Genomic DNA, 6,533 nt, shown 5'->3' on the forward strand with positions numbered 1-6,533 from the left:
CTTCCTGTGCCCCAGCTTCCCCAGCTGTAAAATAGAGACACTATCAGTGTGTGCCTCATCGGGGTTGTTTTTCTAGCAGTGACAACACTCTCACTCATGGATTCCCCCCCTGGCCATAGGTGAGACCTTGGTCCAGGTTCTTATCTTGCTACAGGGTCCAGCTCCAGTCCCCTACCCAGAATTGAACCCATTCCCGGGTGTTACAGGAGGCACCTTACCACACACAGCCTTCTTGAGGGTGGAGCCAGTAATGGGGAGCGAGGAAGGGAGCTTTGAGTGGCAAAGGCCTTTTCCCTTCAAAGAGATGAAAGAACGTGTTATTGATGGATGTCCCGAGACTGTAGTCCCAGTAGGATTGTCCCCAGCCTGGGGGTGAGGCAGACTCCATTAGGAACCCCCATCTTTATCTAGTGAAATAAGGATAAATGAATCATGAACATTGCTGTGTTTAAGCCACAGGCCAATTTTGTAAGTGCCTCAGAAAAGTCCCCTGCTGGCCTCTACCTGAGTCACTATGATCTCCCAGCCCAGCTCACCAGGCCTTGAAGAGGAATCTCAGGGTTTGCTTGTCCTAGCTGAGATTGTGGCTGCTTATCAGCTGGGCATTGGCCGAGGCTCAGGAAGACTCTTGGGGCAGCATCTCTATTTGGTGCTGCCCTTATATGAATCCTGCTCTGCTGTGAGCCTTCCCTATAGGAAAATCTTATAGTCAAAAATAGGGACACTGGGCTTGAATTCTGCCTCTGTCATCTATCAGCTGTGTGACTTTAAGGTAAATTCCTTAACCGCTCTGAGCCTTCTGGTGAGGAATCACCGTGAAAATGGACGAGGTTGTGGTAAGGGTTAATTAGACAGACCAAATGACATATCTCATTCATTGTAAAGTCTCAAGAAATGAAAAAACTAGTGCAGAGAAAGTTTAAGTGGTTTTTCACAGATATATTTAATGTTAGAATCAGGACTAGAACCCTTATGTTTATCTTTTCCGACTCAGAGAATTCCTCCAGCTCTCAAGTCCCTTTGCTAGAGGAAAATGTGACCATCGTCCTAGAAATATAAGGAGGATTCAAAAGGTTTATGGAAAATGGAATTAAAACATAGTGAAATTTCCCACAAACTTTGAAGTCCCTACTACAAATACCCTCTTCTCCTCCTTGTACTATCCAAATTTGCTTATAGAGGGCGCTGCTGTCCATCTCTTGGTCCATCCTGATGCCCAAGTAAGCTGATGAGGCTCTGCTGTTGGCCAGTGGAATGAGCAGATGAGGGAGAGAAGAGAGGTGGATTGTGGATAAAAATCCTTTAGTGATTTCCTTCAGAAAGCCCTCAGTGCCTTAGTCTTCCTACTGACAACTCTGGGGCCACCAATGTGATCATAGTAGTGGATTTCTTCCCAGTGTTTCTCACATTGTCAGAATCATATGGAGAGTTGGTGACATATTCAGGTTCCCTGGCACCACCCCAGAACAGTGGCATTTTCACAGTCACACTAGCTAGCATATCTGTAGCTCTGTGCCAGGTACTGCTCTGAGTGCTCCTATGTATTAACTCGTTTACCCCCCTCAATAACTCTGTGAGGAAGTACTATAATTAGCCCCATTTTATAGATGGGAAGTCTGAGGCACACAGAGTTTAAGAAACTTGCCAGACATCACATAGCTGGCAAGCAGAGAGGCTGGGATTCAAATGCTTTTCCAGCCCCAGGAAGTTCCCTTTCTTACCTCCTTTTGCTTCCTTTTATTATCATTATTTTAAATATCATTCATTATGTTTTTTTCTTTATTCACAAAAGTATGGTATACTTGTTTCAGAAAGCATAGAGAATTCAGAAAAAAACCCCACAAAAAACAACACAAAGAAGTAAAAAAGAATGACCTATGTTTCCACTCCCTGAACAATATGACCCACAGCATATTGTTTAGCCTTCATTGTTTACCCAGAAAGTTACTGTAGCTATTTTAATATGTAATTACCACTTTATATTGACTACAGTATACTCTGGTAGCGTAGTGGTTACGAATCGGGCTGCGAACCTTAAGGTCAGCGGTTCGAAACTACCAGCTGCTCCGCGGGAGAAAGATGAGGCTTTCTACTCCCGTAAAGATTTACACCCTCGGAAACCCTATACAGGGTCGCTATGGGTCGGAACCGACTTGATGGCACATAACAACAACAACAACAACAGTATACTCTGTTGTTGGGAGATGCAATTTTTCTTTAGTCTACCTTCTATCTTCCTGTCATTGGATGGAATCCTTGGGAGGTTAACAGTTAGCACACTTGGCTGCTCACTGCAAGGTGTGAAGTTAAATTCATCCAGAGGTGCCTTGGAAGAAAGACCTGGCAATCTACTTCCAAAAACATTAGCTATTGAAACCTCTATGGAGTACAGTTCTACTCTGATACACATGGGGTTGCCCTAAGTTAAAATCGATTTGACTGGTTATTATTGGATATTTAGGCCTTTTCCAGTTGTTTCCCAGTTAGGAGCAATAGTGGGATGAAGACCCTGAAGAGTGAAAAGCTACCCCCATCTCTGATGATTTCTTTTGGGATAAAAGGGTATTTAAAATATAATTACTAGGTCAAAGGCATGTATAGTTAAAAAGAAAACATTTTATTGACACTTAGTATACAGAGAAGTAAGTGCACATATTTTCAGCATACAGGTTGGCAACTTTCCATGAATTTGCCACACCTATGTAAAAGGAGCTCTGGTAGCGTAGTGGTTACGAATCGGACTGCGAACCTTAAGGTCAGCGGTTCGAAACTACCAGCCGCTCCGCGGGAGAAAGATGAGGCTTTCTACTCCCATAAGGATTTACACCCTCGGAAACCCTGTACAGGGTCGCTATGGGTCGGAACCGACTCGACGGCACTTAACAACAACAATGTAAAACCAACGCCAAGATCCCAGAACCTGTGCTAAAGAAGCCCTCTTGGCATACACATTTTAAGGATTCTGATTCATATTTTCAAATTCTCTCTGACAGTTGTGTATTAAATTCTCTTATTTAGGATTGAAGCCCAAACTCTTTGTTTACAAGTAGAGCAGATGGAAGAACAGCCATCTGGAGCCAGATAGATGGTGAGGGAGAGTTAGACCTCTATTTCTAGGGTTAGACAGACTTCTGTCCAGGCCAGAAGGAATGACCACAGAAGGAACCAGTGCTTAGTTTGACTATGAAATAGTTTAAGAAAACTTAAAAGAAACTAGCGTTCCTAACTTCCTGAGTCCATAGCTGTGTGTTTACCAGCAGCTCTCCTGGTAGATAGGAATTACCGAATGCATTAGAATACACTGTACAATCCTGTATGCCTGGGTCCTGCTTTTGGAACAAGGTTTCACAAGTACTCCTCTTTCAGTTTCAGGGGTCATCATCTTGCTTTTTAGAACTTGTGCAATGGGAAATTCAGTCTGGCCTTTGAGGTGATGTATGGGGAAGTGATCTGTGGACTGTAAATCACTCTCTAGGTGTTAGATGTCATTTTATCTTGATCCCAAAGCATGGATTCCTAACTGATGTGGAGTTGCTGGCTCTGAGTACCTACGGCATCCTGTTTTCCTGGAGATCAGAGTGCTATTTCTTTGCTATCCTCCTTTATACTCACTCTGTTTGAAGAGGAAGCAGAACCTAGCCTTCCCTTTGATAAGCTGTAAACTGAGGTCCCCAAAATATAGGTGACCAGCTCTAAGCAATTCAGTAGCTGAGCTGGGAAGAGAGCTGAATTCCAAAAGATTGATAGCGTTGCCACCTCAGGGTGTCTGGGGTGAGGGGGATCCAGGCCCAACCATCTAGTGCTGACTTCTCTAGGGGCATCTGTTTCCTGAATTTCCTGTAACTGCCTCATCCTCTCGCCTGGGAAAGGAGCATCTCTCGCCTGATACTCTTACCCATGGCTGTGAGGACAGAGCTGTCTGAGCAGAGGAACCTGATGAAGGGACTGTTGGCAGGGCCTCTTCTGATCCTGGTCAGTTTTTCTGGTTCCGCCATTGAAACTGGGTGGGTTCTTTGATGCTCAGTATTGGTTTGGGAGCTTGTGCTGGGATTTGCTCCCTCAGGAACATCCACAGGCCTCTCACCAGGGAAGTTAGGACCTCATGAGTTGGTGACCCCCAAGTAAGGTCTGTAGGAGGGATGAGGAACAATCTTGAGAAAGGAGAAGCCCATTTGACTCGTCATTGGGAGGATGGTACCATGGAGACTTTGACATGTGCTCTTTGCACCTCACCTCTCTTCTTTCCTGGCTGTTGAACTGACCTTGGCTTTTCGGGTCATAGTTTCTCCATCTGCAAAATGGGTATTGCATGCATGAAACTCTGAGTGGTACATTTGTATACACATTTGATTTGGTGATTGTAGTACAGAGCAGTAGTTAAGAGTTTGGGTTCAGTAGTCAGACCCTACTGCTGCCATTGAATTTCCTCAAGTCCCTTAACCTCTCTGAGCCTCAGTGTCCTCATCTATAAAATGGGGACCACATTGGTACATCTTGGGTTGGAATGAGCTAAGAGGTTAGGACAATTCTGGTCTATGGTAAACTCATAGACGTGGGTCCTGGTTCTGGTTCCCCTGCCTCTGTAGTTTGTCCTTGTCTCCACTCTGATCTTTGGGTATGCCAAGTCAGTCAAGGTCTGAGCGGAAGCTTGGCTGTGTCTGATGGGGGCAGGGAGGGTGGGCCTAGCTCACTGAGGGCTTCCCTTTTCTCTTGACTCACGATCCTTCCTAGAGAATCCATGTCTTCCTTTGCATCCATCCACACACAGATGAGGAACTGAGGGACCAGAGCAGAGGGGACCGGAAGCTGCGCAGAACTGAGGCAAGGGTGTCTTCTAATTAATAATAATTACAGTAACTCCCACAATGGTGTTAGAGCCTTGTGCTAATTGTTTGCTTTTGCTGTAGTTGACTTGACCCAAAGTGCAATGGAACATAGCTCTGCTGGGTTCTGCATCATCCCTGTGATCTGTTGTGACCCATGCAGTTTTCATCATCTGATTTTTTGGGAGTAGACCTCCAGCTCTCTCTTCCTAGTCCATGCTAGTCTGGAACCTCCCTCTCCCCCCCCCCCCATTGAAACCTGTTCAGCATCAAAACAACACACGTGTCTGCTGACAGATGAGTGACTTTTGTGTATGAGACGCACTGGCTGGGAGGCAAGAATTCATCTTCTCTGGTGCTAGGTGTATGCATGAGAGCAGCGGTGATGCATTTACAATCTTAGACGGTGGCTGGCAGCTGCCCTATGTCACAGAGGACAAAACTGACACCAAGAAAGCTTAAGTAACTTGCTCGGTATCACAGAGTTAAGAAGGCTACAGCAAGCCCCAAACTAGGCGTGCTTGATTCCAAAGTGTAGGAGACTGCGAGCTGAGGAAAGGGCCATGGAGGAAGCTCTAGAGTGGCTCTCACTCCACTCCAGGCTCAGGAAGTCAAGTTTAAAGCTTTCTCTCTCTTCAGCCCTTCCCTCGGGAGTCTTCTGGCCTCTCTAAGGTTCCTGGATTCGGGTGGTATCGAGGAAGTCCAGGATGCTATGAGTTTTGTGCTACTACCTGATAATGCAGTTATGGCCTGAGGTGTGAATCTCATGAGTGTTTTTGGTGGCTCCAGGCAAGAGACCAGAATCCCAGGGGTAGCAGCAGCTGAAATTTTGTCCTCCCTCCCTCGGCCCTAGGCTGCCCTGCTCACCTTCAGATACATGAGTCGGGGCCCAAGTCCTTGGCTCTTGAACGATCTGTCCAGGGGACCTTCTATCTGGTGTCAACTTAGATTGTGAGGCCCTGTGTAAGCACATCATTTGGTTTTGTCTCTTCCTATAGTCCAGGTGTGGCACTGTCAGATTGGCTCTGGACTCCTAACCACAAGGTTGACAGTTGAAACTCACCAGCCGCTTCTCAGAAAACCTCTACAGGGTTGCTGTGAGTTGGAACCCACTCGATGGCACTGAACAACAACAACAGTCCATGTGGTAGACAAAACACACTCACACAGGGTAGAGTTAAGAACAGCATGGGTGGTGGTGTGCCCAAGCCTGGTGAGCTTTGACCCCATCTCTGTCTCACACATGAAAACACATCAGAATCCTCTGCCTTGATGGGCTTGCCATAAAGTCCTCTAAGTCATTTGCAAATAGCATTTTGTTATTGGATGCCATGTGACATCCACCCAGCAGGCCTTGGGCTGAGGCTGTGCCTGGCTCACCCTGGGGTTCTCTGCACCTAGCTCCCTGCTTAGCCTAGAAGGCGTTGGTGTGTGTCTGCTGAAGGGGGAGAGGTCGGACAGGTGGCTGTTTGTTTTGCCTTCTTCCTTTCACTTGTTGTTGGATGCTGTTGTCAGTCCCCAGTTTATGACACCCATGAATACTGGAATGCTGCTGGCTTCTGCAGCCTCCCTGTCATCAGTTGTGGATCAGGCCATTGTGATTCATTAGCTGAGTTTTGGAAATAGACCAGCAGGCCTTTCTTCGTAGTCTTAGTCAGGAAGCTCCACTTGAAGTCAGGTCTGTATTTTAGGACTTAGAAGGGGAGAGAA

This window comes from Chrysochloris asiatica, unplaced genomic scaffold (assembly GCF_000296735.1).
Source record: "Chrysochloris asiatica unplaced genomic scaffold, ChrAsi1.0 scaffold00054, whole genome shotgun sequence".
Classification (NCBI taxonomy): Eukaryota; Metazoa; Chordata; class Mammalia; order Afrosoricida; family Chrysochloridae; genus Chrysochloris; species Chrysochloris asiatica.